The sequence below is a fragment of the Erinaceus europaeus genome, chromosome 9 (assembly GCF_950295315.1).
Source record: "Erinaceus europaeus chromosome 9, mEriEur2.1, whole genome shotgun sequence".
NCBI classification, from domain to species: Eukaryota; Metazoa; Chordata; class Mammalia; order Eulipotyphla; family Erinaceidae; genus Erinaceus; species Erinaceus europaeus.
The window spans coordinates 65,760,771-65,774,924 of record NC_080170.1 but is presented as its reverse complement, the minus strand read 5'-3'; the positions used below and the strand labels follow the sequence as shown (position 1 = coordinate 65,774,924).

At 44.2% G+C, this 14,154-nt stretch overlaps 1 protein-coding gene across 9 annotated transcripts in view; it reads right to left on the bottom strand.

Annotated features, from left to right (window-relative positions):
* Positions 1–14,154, bottom strand: part of ADRA1B (adrenoceptor alpha 1B) — a 140,882-nt gene that overhangs the window by 79,621 nt on the left and 47,107 nt on the right. For 3 of the 9 annotated variants that reach the window (XM_060198074.1, XM_060198073.1, XM_060198082.1), the window contains exons 2-4: positions 12,874–12,929; positions 9,484–9,585; positions 7,475–7,536 (exon numbers count right to left, since the gene is read on the bottom strand). The exons of 2 other annotated variants lie outside the window; for them this stretch is intronic. The gene's annotated coding sequence lies outside the window, so the exon portion shown is untranslated. The remainder of the gene's footprint in view (positions 1–7,474; positions 7,537–9,483; positions 9,586–12,873; positions 12,930–14,154) is intronic. 4 more of the 9 variants (XM_060198075.1, XM_060198076.1, XM_060198078.1 and 1 more) reach the window with 4 other exon arrangements.

Sequence of the window (14,154 nt, the reverse complement as noted above, 5' to 3'; positions counted from 1 at the left end):
TAACACTATGGAAGTCTAAGGTGTATAATGTATTAATTTAGTACAGTTAAATATTGCAAAATGACTACCACAAAGTGTTAGTGAACACTTCTTTTTTTTCTTTGTTGTCCCACTGTTTCCTTTTCTTTCTTTTTTCTTTTTTTTTTTCTCCTCTAGGGTTATTGATGGGGCTCTGCACCTGCACTACAAATACACTGCTCCTGCACCTGCACTACAAATACACTGGAGGCTATTTTTCCTCTTTTGTCACCCTTGTTGTTTCTTCTTGCTGCTGTTGTTATTGCTGTCATTGTTGTTGGATATGACAGACAGAGACAAATTGAGAGAAGACAGGAAGACAGAGAGCGGGAGAGACAGAGAGCCTGTGAAGGGACGTCCCTGCAGGTGGGGAGCCAGGGCTCAAACTAGGATCCATGTACGCTTAACCTGCTGCTCTACTGCCTGGCCCCCAGCTAACACTTTTATCCTGTCACATAAATGCCATCTCTGTTTTGTGGTGATAGCCTCTAAGATCTACTCTCTTAGAGCTTTCAGGCATATGATACAATATGATTAGATGTAATCACCCTGCTACACATTGGATCCATTGTATAATGAGAAGTTTGCACACTTTTGTCACCATCTCCCTCAGTCCCATCCTTCCATTGTGGCCAGTCCCTGGCAGCTACCACTGCATTCTCTGTTTTCCTCAATTTTACTTTTAAAAATTTCACATATTGGTGAGATCATACAGTATTGTTTTTCTCTGACTGATTGATTCCTAGCTCTCAAGTTTTACGTATTTTGTTGTTGGCAGAATACCCATTCTTGTAGCTAATACCCAATGAATAATGCTGCTGTGGTGACTATGTGGTTTTCACTGCCCTTGGATAGTCATCCAGAAGTGGAATAACTGGATCATATGGTGGTTACACCTTAAAAGTTTTTGTTGTTGTTGTTTGTTGTTGTGTTACTGTTGTCACCAGAACTTCATTACTCCAGACTGATTTTTTTCAGATAGAAAGAGACAGAGAGGGAGCCAGGCAGTGGCACACCTGGTTAAGCGCTCACATTACAGTGCACAAGGACCCAGGTTCAAGCCCTTGGTCTGCACCTGCAGGGGGAAAGCTTCATGAGTGGTGAAGCAGTGCTGCAGGTGTCTGTCTCTGTCCCTCTCTATCTCCCCTCTTTTCTGAATTTCTATCTGTCTCTATCCAATAACAAATAAAAAGTATGAAAAAATTTTAAAAAGGAAAGAGACAGAGCGAGGGAAAGAGACCACAGCACCAAAGCTTCCTCCAGAGTGGCTGGAGTTAAACCTGGGTTGTACACATGGAAAAGTAGGTGCACTATCCAGGTGAACTATTTTGCCAGCTCCCTTTCTTAAGTATTTGAGGCTATTCCATGCTGTTTTTCATAGTGATGATGAATTTAGGGTCAAGATTGGGGTGAATGGGCTATTAGGGATACAGTAAAGTTTGGGACCTGAGCTACCAGTTCAGGGGAGGAACTCTTATTATCGAGTTCCTAATTATTATTGAGCCAAGAGTTTACCTATTTTCCTTCCTTTTCTTCCTCCTTCCTTCCTTTCTTCTTTCTTATTCCTTCTGTCTTCTTCCTTCCTTCCTTCCTTCCTTCCTTCCTTTCTTTCTTTTTTTTTGCAGCAGGGTTATGCACATGTACATTTTCACCATTCCTGAGCCAATATTTTCTTTTTCTCCCATTTCTCTCTCTCTCTCTCTCTCTCTCTCTCTCACACACACACACACACACACACACACACACACACACACACACACACACACACACATGAGAGATGGGGGGGAGACACCACAGCACTGAGCTTTCCCTGTTAGGACCATGGTACTCTCCTGTGTTGTTGGAGGTTTTAACCAGGGACCCATAGAAGGCAACGTGCACCCTACCAGGTAAGCAATCTCTTTCTCCACTTACCCTCTGAGAGATGCATAACAATTCATTCACCATGGAGGATGAGAAAGCCCATGGTTCCAAGAGCTAGTGCCTTGCTGGAGCCAGACAGCTGATGGGCAGTGACAGCTGGTGACTTAAAAATGAAACCTAATGTTTCCATCCACCTTCGTGCAGAAGCTTGTGTCTCAGACTTCCTGCCTTCTGACCTCAAAGTCACTATAATCTGAGATGTAGGGGTGCCCCCAGCAAGTCGCAGAGTGATTTACATTCCAGCTTCTCAACCTAGAAGCAGGATTTTAATCTTATTTTATTAAAAAAGTTTGTGGGTGTGCTGGGGGGGGGGCGATTATCACAACCTACCTAAAGCTTTTACCCTTCTGCCACTAAAATGCAGACTTTCAAATGCACAAAGCACACAATTTTGATTTATCTGTAGTAGAAACAGCTCTAAAACCATATTTTTTCCCCTATTTCAATTAACTGGCTTAAGTTTTATCTGAAAGTTTTGGAATGAAAGATTCCCAGGTTTATAGAGATTTAGCTCAAGAATTCTCAGAATCCTCACTTGCCCATCTTCCCAGTCTGGAGGTGATCCAGGGGTGCAGAAGCAATCAATGAGCTCCCATAGCCATAGATGGGGCTTAGACTGTTCCTGGCTCACTGAGCACTGCTTCCTCCTCAGCCCCAGAGGAAAGCCACATGAGAGTCATCCATGAGTCACACAGTTGGGCAAAGCTGGGACACTTGGGCAGCCCTCTGGAAGGGTCCTTAGGATGAGCAGAGCTGGCTTTAGCCTTCAGTGCCTTAAAAGTTGATCTGAAGATAGAGACTGGGCCAGATGGTCTTTTGAGCCCCTCTAGTTCCATGTGATCAGTCACCCTTGCTGAATAGAGTGACCCTTGCAGGTGGCACACACAGAAGTTACCCTTTCTTCCCATGTATCATCCAAAGTGGTTGGTGGGAGTGGTGTCCTCCTCTCCATTTCCATGTATGTTCAAGCCTGGGATGATGGTACTTCTTTTGAACTAGTTTACTTCCAAAGTGGAGTGGGCAGAGGAAGACAATGCCAGTAACTTGGCAGAAAGCTTTCCATGATCACCAAGGCATGGAGGTTGTGAGGGAAAGAGTGGGGCAGAATGAAGAGCAAGTTCCAGGCCTACTTGGATGACAGTGGCCCATTTCCCACTTCCTTGGGCATCAGTTTCACCAGCTATTGAATAGTCAGCAACACAACATCACATTCACAGAGGCAGTGTCCACATAATTGCAGAAACCAGCTGCAATGTGAGCACACAGTCTATCAGACATTTTTTTTCCCCTTATGGGAACAAGAGGCCAATGGGGAGGTTATGTGGAGAGGGAAGGCATGTAAAGCGGGGGGGTGGGGGGGGGTAAGGGACAAATCTGAGCTGCAGAGTCTGTGAAAGCAAACAGTCTATTTCCTAAATGAGAACTGAGGTGTTGAGTTAGGCATCAGGATGTGGAAGGTATTGTTGAGTCAGATGGAGAGTTTCAAAACCCCACTAGATCTCAGTGTCATTTACCAGTGGCTTTCAGCTAGCATCTCACCACAAGGCAAACAGGTTTTAGCCTTGGAAGTGGACATGTACTGGGACTCCATTGAGCAATCTTTGCGGATAGCCTTTTCCTCACTTCTTCCCTTTTTACTAGTGATACCTCTTAACCCCTCTGGCTGATATCTGGCCCATGGAATTGACCATCTGTTTAGGTGTCATGAAGATACAGACAATATTTTATTTTCTCGGTATTCCCTGGGGCAGAGCCAAGCACAGAGCTCTGACTCATTCGAGGCTTGGGCAAAAAGAACCTTTTCATTATCCATCTGATTATATTAGAAGCCTCTGATGTTGCAAACTCCCTTTTCTGCGAGCCCTCTAGAGGAGCTGCCTCTGCACTCGGCCTGTAGGGAGACTGAGGCAATGAGAGATTCAGAGATCTGCCTATGGGGCCAACAGGGGGATCACAGCTTGCCTGGGACTGGGTGGTTTTGCCTTATGCCCTTACTCTATTGCTCTCTCTCTCTGTCTGTCTCTCTAGTGCTTGCTCCAGTTTTCCATCTAGCCAGACACATGCGGGAGCACTGACTCTGTGTAGGGCATTATGCTGTGTGCTGGAGCATAATGAATCAGAGCTGAGTTAAGTCAAGGATATGATGACCAAGCACTGAGCTCCCTTTGGAGAGCATTTGATGTGTGCCAGGTGCTATGCTTGGTACTCTATTTGCATGTACTCTTATCTATTTCAAATACAGAGGGGAAGACTGAGGTCCAAAGAAGATTCATGGCATAGCTAGGCTGGGGCAGTCAGTGAGCAGCATTGGTATTCAGAGCATTGATGGCTTGCTCCAAAGTGTGCATCCTCTCTGTACCAGACTGATGAGAGAGAGAGAGAGAGAGAGAGAGAGAGAGAGGGCAGAAGGCTAAATGTTAGCCCTGAAGGAAATTATTGGAGAAGACAGGATGTGAGTGGTGTCCTGAGTGAGGCACAGGTGAGGGAGATGATGGCTAGGCAGAGCTGTCTGGGAGAGAAGGGGCCACTGGGGCCTCCTGTGATAAGGCTTCCTTACTGCCCTGGCTACTAGCACTTGGTCTACTGGCAGGCTCACAGTGGATTCTGACCCTCACCCTGCTCCCATACTTTACTTGGCACTGCTATGACCTTGGATAGGGTAGTGACTAAGTGCATGGACTCTGGCCCCAGCCTTGGATTTAGGCTCCAGTTGCACTAACTCATCAGCTGTGTTCAGTGTCCTTAGGCCAGGCACTGAGTCCTCATTTCACCATCTGTGGATGAAGATCATGATGGTCCTTACTTCACAGGGCCATGGGGAGAATTAAATAGCACAGCACACAGAGCAACAGTAAAGTTAGTAAGCACTTCTGGGTACTAGGCCTCAGTGTCTGAGTGCCTCTGGTACACTCTCATTTAATCTCAATAATGACACTACAAAGGGGAATTGTCATTATTGGCATTTTGTAAGGATATAAGGCTCAGAGAAGTTGACTGAACACAAAGCACTCAATAATTGAGGCTAAAAGTGAAAAATAAGAACAGTTGGGGTTTGAAGCATTTGTTCCATAAGACTCACAGGGGGTCTGGGGTTTGTAGGAGCAGATTTTTTCTTTTCATCCAGTGCAGGGAAGGTGACGATGCCCTTTCTTCTGGGCAAAGGACATGATGTAGTGGAGATGTTGTCTCAGCCTCCACAGGCAGCAGTTGTAGGCTCCCAGGAATGAGGGATCTCAGCTCTCTCTGTGCAAACCTGCTTCTCTCTCTCTCTCTCTCTCTGTTAATTACAATTTGTCAATCTTTGTTGAGCAAGGATTCCCCTCGGCTGAGAAATATTAGTTGCACAGCATTTCCTGGTAAGGTAGGGAGAGCTCTGTAGCAGCCCTTAGCATCAGGCTGGTGATTAATTGCCAAGTCATCCAGGGGCTGAATTCACATCACTTGACGGAGGAGAGCCTGCAGGCCCTGGCTGGGAGACTGCGGGGCTGGGAGGTAAGGGCACAGGGGAAAAACAGCCAGGGGCTGGTCCATTCTCCCTCCTGCTCCAGTCCTTCTTGGACACAAGGGAAGTAAATTGCCCACACCATGCTAACCCTGTCCTGCTGCACGGCTGAGAGTCAAAGGTGTATGTGCCTTTTCTCAAATGACATTTCTCAAATGTCCTGTTATAGTTGCAGTCTTCACCCATCACTTTGCCCAAGAATTTGTAAACAGTCTAAAATTTCTCTCTAGAAAGGGTCATTAGGTTGCAATCTGGCTTGAGGGTGAGTGTGCAGCTGTGTTTGCACCTAGTTTTCCACAAGAAAAATGCTCCTGTTGGTGACTTCACCGTTTTCAGCCGATCTTGGATGGACCTTGAAAAAATCATGTTGAGTGAAATAAGTCAGAAACAGAAGGATGAATATGGGATGATATCACTCTCAGGCCGAAGTTGAAAAACAAGATTAGAAAAGAAAACACAAGTCGAACCTGAAATGGAATTGGAGTATTACACCAAAGTAAAAGACTCTGGGGTGGGTGGGTGGGTGGGGAGAATACAGGTCCATGAAAAATGATGAATGAAATAGTGGGGGTTGTATTGCTAAATGGGAATCTGGGGAATGTTATACATGTAAAAAAAAAAAAAGAAGTAGAAACGCAAAGCAGAAATTGACTGAGTTTGGAGTATGGCACCAAAGTAAGAAAGCAGAAGTATACTAGAGTTTGCAGTGAGTACCTCCCTAATACTTCCTCTCCACTTTTCCAAGCTTTGGGTCCATGATTGCTCAACAATTTGAATAAAAAAAAAAAAAAAGAAAGAAAAATGCTCCTGTCTTTATCAAAGACAGAGGAATAGGAGCTGATGGGGGCTGCACTGGGGCTAAAGCTCTCCCAAGCTGCCTCCTTGTGACTCCAAGCTGCCATTGCTAGGATTCACTTTCTAATCACATTTGTTGAAACAAACAAAGGTTAAAGCACAACACAACTTTGAGCAATAGGTGCCTTTTCAAGACACTGCCTTCCTCTGGACCCCACTGCTATAGCCAGGTTAACAGACTTTTGGAATATCATACTTAGAAGGCTCTTAGATTGTATCTTGTGGATATATGAGTCAGCCAATTACAATCTGTGGACTAAATCCAGCCTTATGTCTGCTTTTGTCAATAAAGTTTTATTGAAATGCAGCCACCCCTACTGTCTAAGTCTGTTGTCTATGGGTGCTTTCAAGTTACAAAGGCAGAGTTGAGTAGCAGTGTCGGAGATGGTCTGTTTTGCAAGGCTTAAACAATTTATACTCTGAGCTTTCTTCACAGCAAATATTTATTGACTTTTGATCAAGTACAATTCACTTTACATGTGGGAAACAGCAAGCCCAGAAAGGAGAAGGGGTTTGCCTAAGGCAGAGTCAGGGGTATCCAGGGGTCTGATATCAGTCCTATGTGAATGGCATCTGCCACTGCTGTCACTTGTTTCTGTGGAATAGCAGAGACCCTGTGCCTGAAACTGGTTTTAGTTGACCAGATGACCAGGGGCATGACCCTGGGAAAGCTACAAAAATCATTCTAGCCAAGCTTCATTTTTTTTTCTCCTGAGACTTGAGATTGTTTTCTATTTTTTGAGATAAAGCACAAACAGGGTAGTTGTGAGAATTTATCAAACTCTTGCCTGTATTGCCTAGGCTGGGACCTAGCTCATAAAAAACACTCAGCCAAAGGCAATGACTTCTATTTTATTAATGTCATATATGATGTCTTATCCAGTATACTCTATTTCGTAAGGGAAAGGACTATTACCCCTTGCCTGTGGATTCTTTGACCATTTAGGTTCTAAACCTTGAGAATCTACTGAAAGCTGTGGACAGGTTGCTTTACTCCATACTTTTCTTGAATTCCTGATAGAGCCATCTTCAGTGCCATGTTCCTGGCAGGACCTTTGAACAACTGATTCCCACTCTGTTATTTTGGAGTTTTGTTTGCTGAGTCTCTTTCCTGCTATCTCTATCTTGGTGTAGATTCTTTTACTCTTGGGCAACAGAATTAATAAAATGTCTTACCATTCATCACAGAGCAGAACTGAATAAAGTCCAATAAATAAAGTCCTTTTGGAGTTCCAAGTCTAAGAAAAAATATACAGAATACGTATTGGAGGAGGCAAGAGAATCCTGCCTGACAATGAACAGAAACAGGAGTTAATTAAGAAAGCAAGCATATGATACAGGTCTCAAATTTCTCCATCCTTCCTCTTATTCTTTTGGGCTCTCTGAACCAACTCATCCAGTCCCATCTGGGGATTTTAAGTTGTGGTGGACACTAAGTTCAGAAAGGTCTAAAGGAAGTGGTGGGAACATTTTCCTTGGGGGCATCTAAAAATTGTATCCAGACAAAGCTTTGAGGCTCAGCTGTAGTGTGCACAAACAAGGGTCCTGGGAGCTAGGCAAGGAAGTGATGTCATAGGGAGATTTCTGTTTTCTCCATTCTCTGGAGAAAGTATAGAACCCTGGGGAGAGTATAGAACCCTGGAAAGTGGGTGGACAGGCTTGGAAATGATGTGGAGCACCACTGTGGGTCCCATGGGTATGAGGATGCAGGGAACAGGGTAAATAAGGTTGTTTTTCACATCCAAGTACTAACCATGCCATATCTTGCTTAGCTTCCAAGATTAGATGAGATCGGGTGTGTTCAGGGTGGTATGGCCATAGACAGGCTTTTTCTTTTTCTATCTCCATTATGTTCTAAGGAATTCTGGGACAGGAAATAGTTTCTCAGGTATTTACTGGACACCAACCTGGAAGGTTTGGAAGGTTGCCTTGGTGTTTTAGAAAGATAGTGGTGAAGGAGGAGGAGGAGGAGGAGGAAAAGGAGAGAGAGGAGGAGGAAGAGGAGCTCTGGTTTTTCCGCCTCCCTCTTGTGGGTCTGTCCTGATTAGTGCTGGGAGGTGGGCAGAGGAAAAATTTTGAGGAAACTTCTAGACAGGAGGATTGCATGGCACTTAGTTGCATGGTGAGAACTGAAAGTTTCCATAAGGGCTCCGAAATGTCTACCCTACTGTTTGGGGATACTACCCAGTTAGAAGTAAGGGTTGCCCTCTTCCTGGGGGTTGCAATCTAATGAAATGTGATGAACTTCATACAATTATATACCAGACATTCTGCCAAGCAAAGTAACTGACCCCACCCATCTCATTTTAGCCTTCAGAAAGCACTTTTATGGTCTGCAATGTTGGCCCCAACTTACAGACCAGAAACTGAGGATAAGAGGGACTAATTAACACACTCAAGATTCCACAGACTTGGGACTGGAGAGGAGGTAGTTGGACTCATACTTGTTACTTTTCACCTCCCAGACAACCCACATGTGGCTTTAGGCTAATCTTGCTACTACCCAAAACTCAAGCAATTTGGGGGTAAAACTCAGTAGGCCAGGGATCTGGATCCCATGAGGTAGACATTGTTCTGGGCTTTGTGCTTCATCATAGTGCAAACATGGGCCCTTCTAGGGGGTAGGATCCCAGGATTACATCTTTCCTCCTAACTATCCTTTGGGAACTTCAAGTGGGCTTGAAGGCATGTATCAGGCTCACGTTTTAACTTGTCTAGGAAGGTAGGGTACACCTGATCTCATAATTGTCTTTAAGGAGACAAAGTCTATTGATCCCATTATGATAATGCAGTGCTGTGGGGGCTGGGGGGAGAGAAGACTCTAAAGGCAGCTTGAAAGACTCAGTCATACTTAAGAAAATAGCTCATTCAATATCAGATCAAATTAAAAAAAATTATTTGGTTCCATAAATGTGCCCATTTGCCTTCAGAACTGGTTTCCTTTTTTTTTTTTTTCCCCTGAACCTCCACCCCCACTCCAGTCTTTTACTTTGGTGCAATATACCAAAACCAGTTCAAGTTCTGCTTTGTGTTTTATTTTTCAACTTTTTAAAAATTATTATTAGTGATTTAATAATGATTGACAAGATTGTGGAATAAGAGGGGGTACAAGTCATACAATTTATTCAGAAGCAATTATTCTCTTTTGAGTCACACTGGCCCCCTAGGGCCCAGCTGGTCCATACCTTTTCACTTGCTGTGTACACCCAAGGAACAAAGCTTCAGAGTCAGAGCCAGAAGGGACCCTAGAGGTTGTGTAGCCTTCCCTTGCTTCCCAGATGGGTAATCTGAGGCCAGAAGAGCAGTGTAACTGTAGCTGTCAGAGTAAGACACAGAACTCCCAATTTCTTGCCAATACTCTTAAAAATAAATATGCCTAAGAGGGTGTATATTTGCATTAATTAAGCAAAAGAAAATGGACTTAAAAACCATCAAAACAAATTGTGCTTATCATAAAGCTATGAAAAGGGGTTGATGCAATAGCTCATTTGGGCAGTGCCCTGCTTACTGTGTGTGGCCCAGGGTTGAGTATGGTTCTTACTGCACTGAAGGAAATTTTGGTGTTGTGGTCTCTTTCACTGTCTCTGCCTCTGCCTCTATATAAGAAAAAGCAAAAACAAACAAATAAAAGAGGCAAAAAAAAAAAAAAGCTATGAAGAGATAAAGAAAGCAAAGGGGAAGGCATGTTTCACTCCCTTTTCCAGAAAGAACACCACTGTGGGTATTTTGGTGAATATTTTCTAGACTTTATACACATGTACCACAAATCACATATATGCACACACTTGTTCATATGCACATGCATGCATGCAGATGTCCTGCTCCTCTTAGATCTAGGTTGACCATCTCACAGTTCTGGGGTGGACACCTGACTCAAGAGGAGCTGAGAAATGGAAAGTCTAGGGGTTAGTAGTAGGATTTGAACACAAGGGATGCAGGTTTGCAGCAAGGGCTGTGGGGTCTTATGACCTAATGAGACTACATTTCTGGTTGGGGGCAGAGTGGAACTGAGCAGTCCATCCTCCCACACACTTCAGGAGAGTTACTAGAACAATACGGTGCTATTGAGCATCTAAATGGACATACTCAGGGAGCCCAATTCTTAGTGAGTGACTTTGAGCAAGGACCCCTCTGAACCCAACTCAGTTTCCTTGTCTGGAAGACACAAGAAAGCAGAATATGACAGTGAGGCTCACATGCCACCACAGCTGCCAGTAACAATGGTAACAGTGATAATAACAGTGAATGGGTTGCTGTGGCCAGGACTTATGCCAAGCAGTTTAGTACCTCGTTGCATTTAATCTTCAGGTCCATAGAGAGTGGAGGGAGAATGTGCGGATGATGCCTATGCAGTGCAGAAGGAGCTTTCTTCCCAGTCCCCAGTCCTGCACTCACTTTACTATCTGTTCCCCCAACCCCAAGCCCCTCTGAACATTTGGTTGAGGGGTAGATCTTAGTATCTTTCAGAGCTCTTGAGTGGGGGCCACTTCTGCCCTCCACAGGGTCAAGACACTGGTTCCAAATTTGAGAGATGGAGGTGCCTGCCAGGCTGCTGTGGAGAGGCCTGGAAGCACCTCTTTCTGGCTGTGCCCCAGTATCCCCTAGGCAACAGCAGAGACGATTCCAGATTGATGGCCCCTCTGCACCCAGTGTACCTGACATGCTCTATCTGAGACTGATGGTGTCTGGCTCCCAATGACTCATAAACAGGGCAATAGACACATGTGGGCAGCATGGGGGTGGGGAAGGAAACCCTCCACTTCTCACCTCCCTAAAACAGAGGCCAAGGGGAAATTCTCCATCACACACACTGAGATGGAAGCAGAGGTTCCAAGCTCCCACTTCCTTATTATTATTATTTTTTATTATTGATTTATTATTGATTTACAAAATTATATGTCACCAGGGGTATAATTCCACACTGTTCCCATCATCAGAGTTCTGAATCTCTGATCCCTCCATTTCAAACCAGTGTGGTTCTCCCACGGTTACAGACATGGGTTGACTATCATCTCTACAACTATCTGTCTAGATTTGTACAAAACTTCCCCCCCTTTTCTTCAAGGTCCAGTTATCTCTTCCCCTCCAGGCTGCTCATGACTCTATTTCTACATCCAGATGTTTCTCCCTTTTTTCTCCTCTCTCTGTGGGTCCTGATTGCAAGCTCCCATTTTCTAGAGGCTCACTTCCACCTGCTTCTTTGTTTATTTAATGAAACTCAGTTAAGTTCTGTGCCAGGCACTGTGTTAGGTTGTGTGGAGAACATAAACACAGTAGCCATGCTCCTGCCCAAGCAGGCAGGTAAGACAAGGAGGAGCAATTGCCCAGGCTGGGGTACGAGAATGTGGGGCACATGGCAATCATTTCTATTTAAATTGCTTCATCTTGACTTCAAGCCTTCTTTTAGCATTTGCTTCTAAGTACTAAGGAGAGTTGAATCTAACAAGAAATCTTTCACAAAGCTTTTAGAAAGGTGTTGAGATTTTTCTCAAGGCAACATCTTGTTGATCTGAAGAAAGTTAAAACAGGGTGAGTACAAGCAAGGGTGTTGGTGGGCACAATGGATGGAGGCGGGTGAAAAACAAGTGCCAGCAAACTGTTGACTCAGTAAGAAAGCTGAATAGTACAGCACTGAAGTTTCATTTCAAAGCAGCTTCATTAGTCCTTGATGCCAGCTAGCAAGTCTTTAACATTTAATTTTTAAAGTATTGCTCCTATCAGGATCCTATTTGGCCTATTTGGCTGGTGTTGTACCTGCTGAGAGGGCCCCACTTCCTGCTGAGGAAGTAGAGTGTGGGAAGAGGAGGAAAGAAAGCTTGCAGTGAGGGGAAGCTCTCTGGTCTCTACTCCTGGGAACTTGGAGTCACCTCAAGGATGCTAATGAGTCAGGATCAGGATTTTCTCTTCAGAGAAGCTACCTCAGAGGTGATAAACTTGTTCCAGTAATCCAACTAAATCTAGCGTTTGTTCCTCTTTCAAGATTGTTCACAAATTAATTCACATTCTTGTAGCCATCCTGGTGGATTCAGACACTCATATGTGAGAACTGTCATAGCTGTAGCAGCAGTCAATCATCTTTATGAAGGCAAATACCCTCGTCCTTGCCTGTCCACATCAGGGCCCTTCCCCAGGCTGCTTTATATGCTTCAGAACCCTTTCCAGAGGAGCCTGCCAGTGAGGGGAGAGCAGGAGGAGAGGAACAGAAGTCAGGACATTTCCCTCTCTATCATTTCTCTCTTTCTCTGTCATTACTGTCATGGTCCTTTCTTCACAGATGGTTTAATAGCATACATGTATCAACGCTTGAACTATGCAGGGTAAGGTGTGCCTATCCTCCCCATGATATCCTCATATATCTTACAGTTGACTCTACATATCTGTAGGCTCAGATACTGCAGATTCAACCAGCTGACATCTGTGGTTGTGAATCAGTCAGTGTGGCACCCATAGATTGAAACAAATTCACATATCAATGGACCCAGTGTGTTCACAGCCTTGTTGTTCAAAGTCAACACTGTTTATGACAGCATGAATGTACTTGCTCTAAAAGGTAATAGAAAAGAGACTTCACTTACAATAGCAACCAAATGTGTCACAACCAGGAATAACAGCCACAAGAAATGCCCTGTTCCTATAAGGACAAAAAGATGAAACTTTAGTGAGGAGCAGGAAAGGGCACTTGAACAAACCAGAAGACATATATATTATGCTTCTGGAAGCACTGCAAAAATGTCGTTGTTCCATAATCTAATCATTAAGGCAGTTCTATCCAAAATATCAGTGGGATTTGGAAAGAATATAACAAAATGACTCCAAAGAGCCTCTGGAAGAATAAATTAAGGACAGCCTTTTTTTTTTTTTTCTAAAGAAAAATGAGTGTTATATGGAAGTAATTGCCCTACAGAATTAAAATGCTTGATAATATGGTACTAGGGAAAACAGTGCTACTGAACATGGGTGAGGCTAGTGGAATTTTGGGATAGAGTGGGTCATCTAAAACCAGCTCCAGCTATGCATGAGAATTAATAAGTGATAAAAGTGACATTTCTGCCCGGATCAACTAGGAATACCAAAGGAGACCACCCGGACCGAAACAAGACAGGACTAGAATGACCACAGAAACCCAGTAAATCACCCGTGAGTACAAACACGCGTGGCTGGTGACAGAGAGGAGAGAGGGGCCTAAGGAGAGATTAAGTGACTGCTAACAGTTCGACAGTTTGTCAGTGGAGACACCACCTCCAGTCTGCTCCACCAACAAGGGGACAGCTGAAGGGAGGAAAGGACTCCCCAGAGACTCACCAAGTACAACTCTGAGTCTCCATTGCTACTACCCGCAGAATCTGGAGCAGCAACAGGGAGGGACACCAGGGCACAGAGATCTAACCGGGAAACTCAGGAGAAGACCTATACCTCGGTGGCATAGCTGAAGGGCTGTGAAAGTCTCTTTGCATAACCACTGGATTATCTCTGCCACACCCTGCTTTATCTCTTGGTCAGGAGTCATTGATTAAGCCAAGAAGCCTATTGATAGTTAAAAAGCCCTCAGGCTACCATAGCCTACAGGGGGAAAAAAAAAAAGGCTTTTACACCACTGAACTCCAACTCAGGGATTGAAAAACCTCTTAACTTATATAAAATGGTTAAAACAACAAGAAAAAATAATGGAGACTCGAACCAGGACAAGAGTCCAGCTAAAAGTCCTCCAGAGGGCAAAGCACAAAACAACGAGTTCAACATCCAAACATTAGCTAAGGAAATAATAACAGGAGTGAGTAAAGAATTTGAAAAAATTGTAATCAGAACTGCAGGAACAACAAATGAGAATATGGAAGAAAATTCTAATTATCTCATGG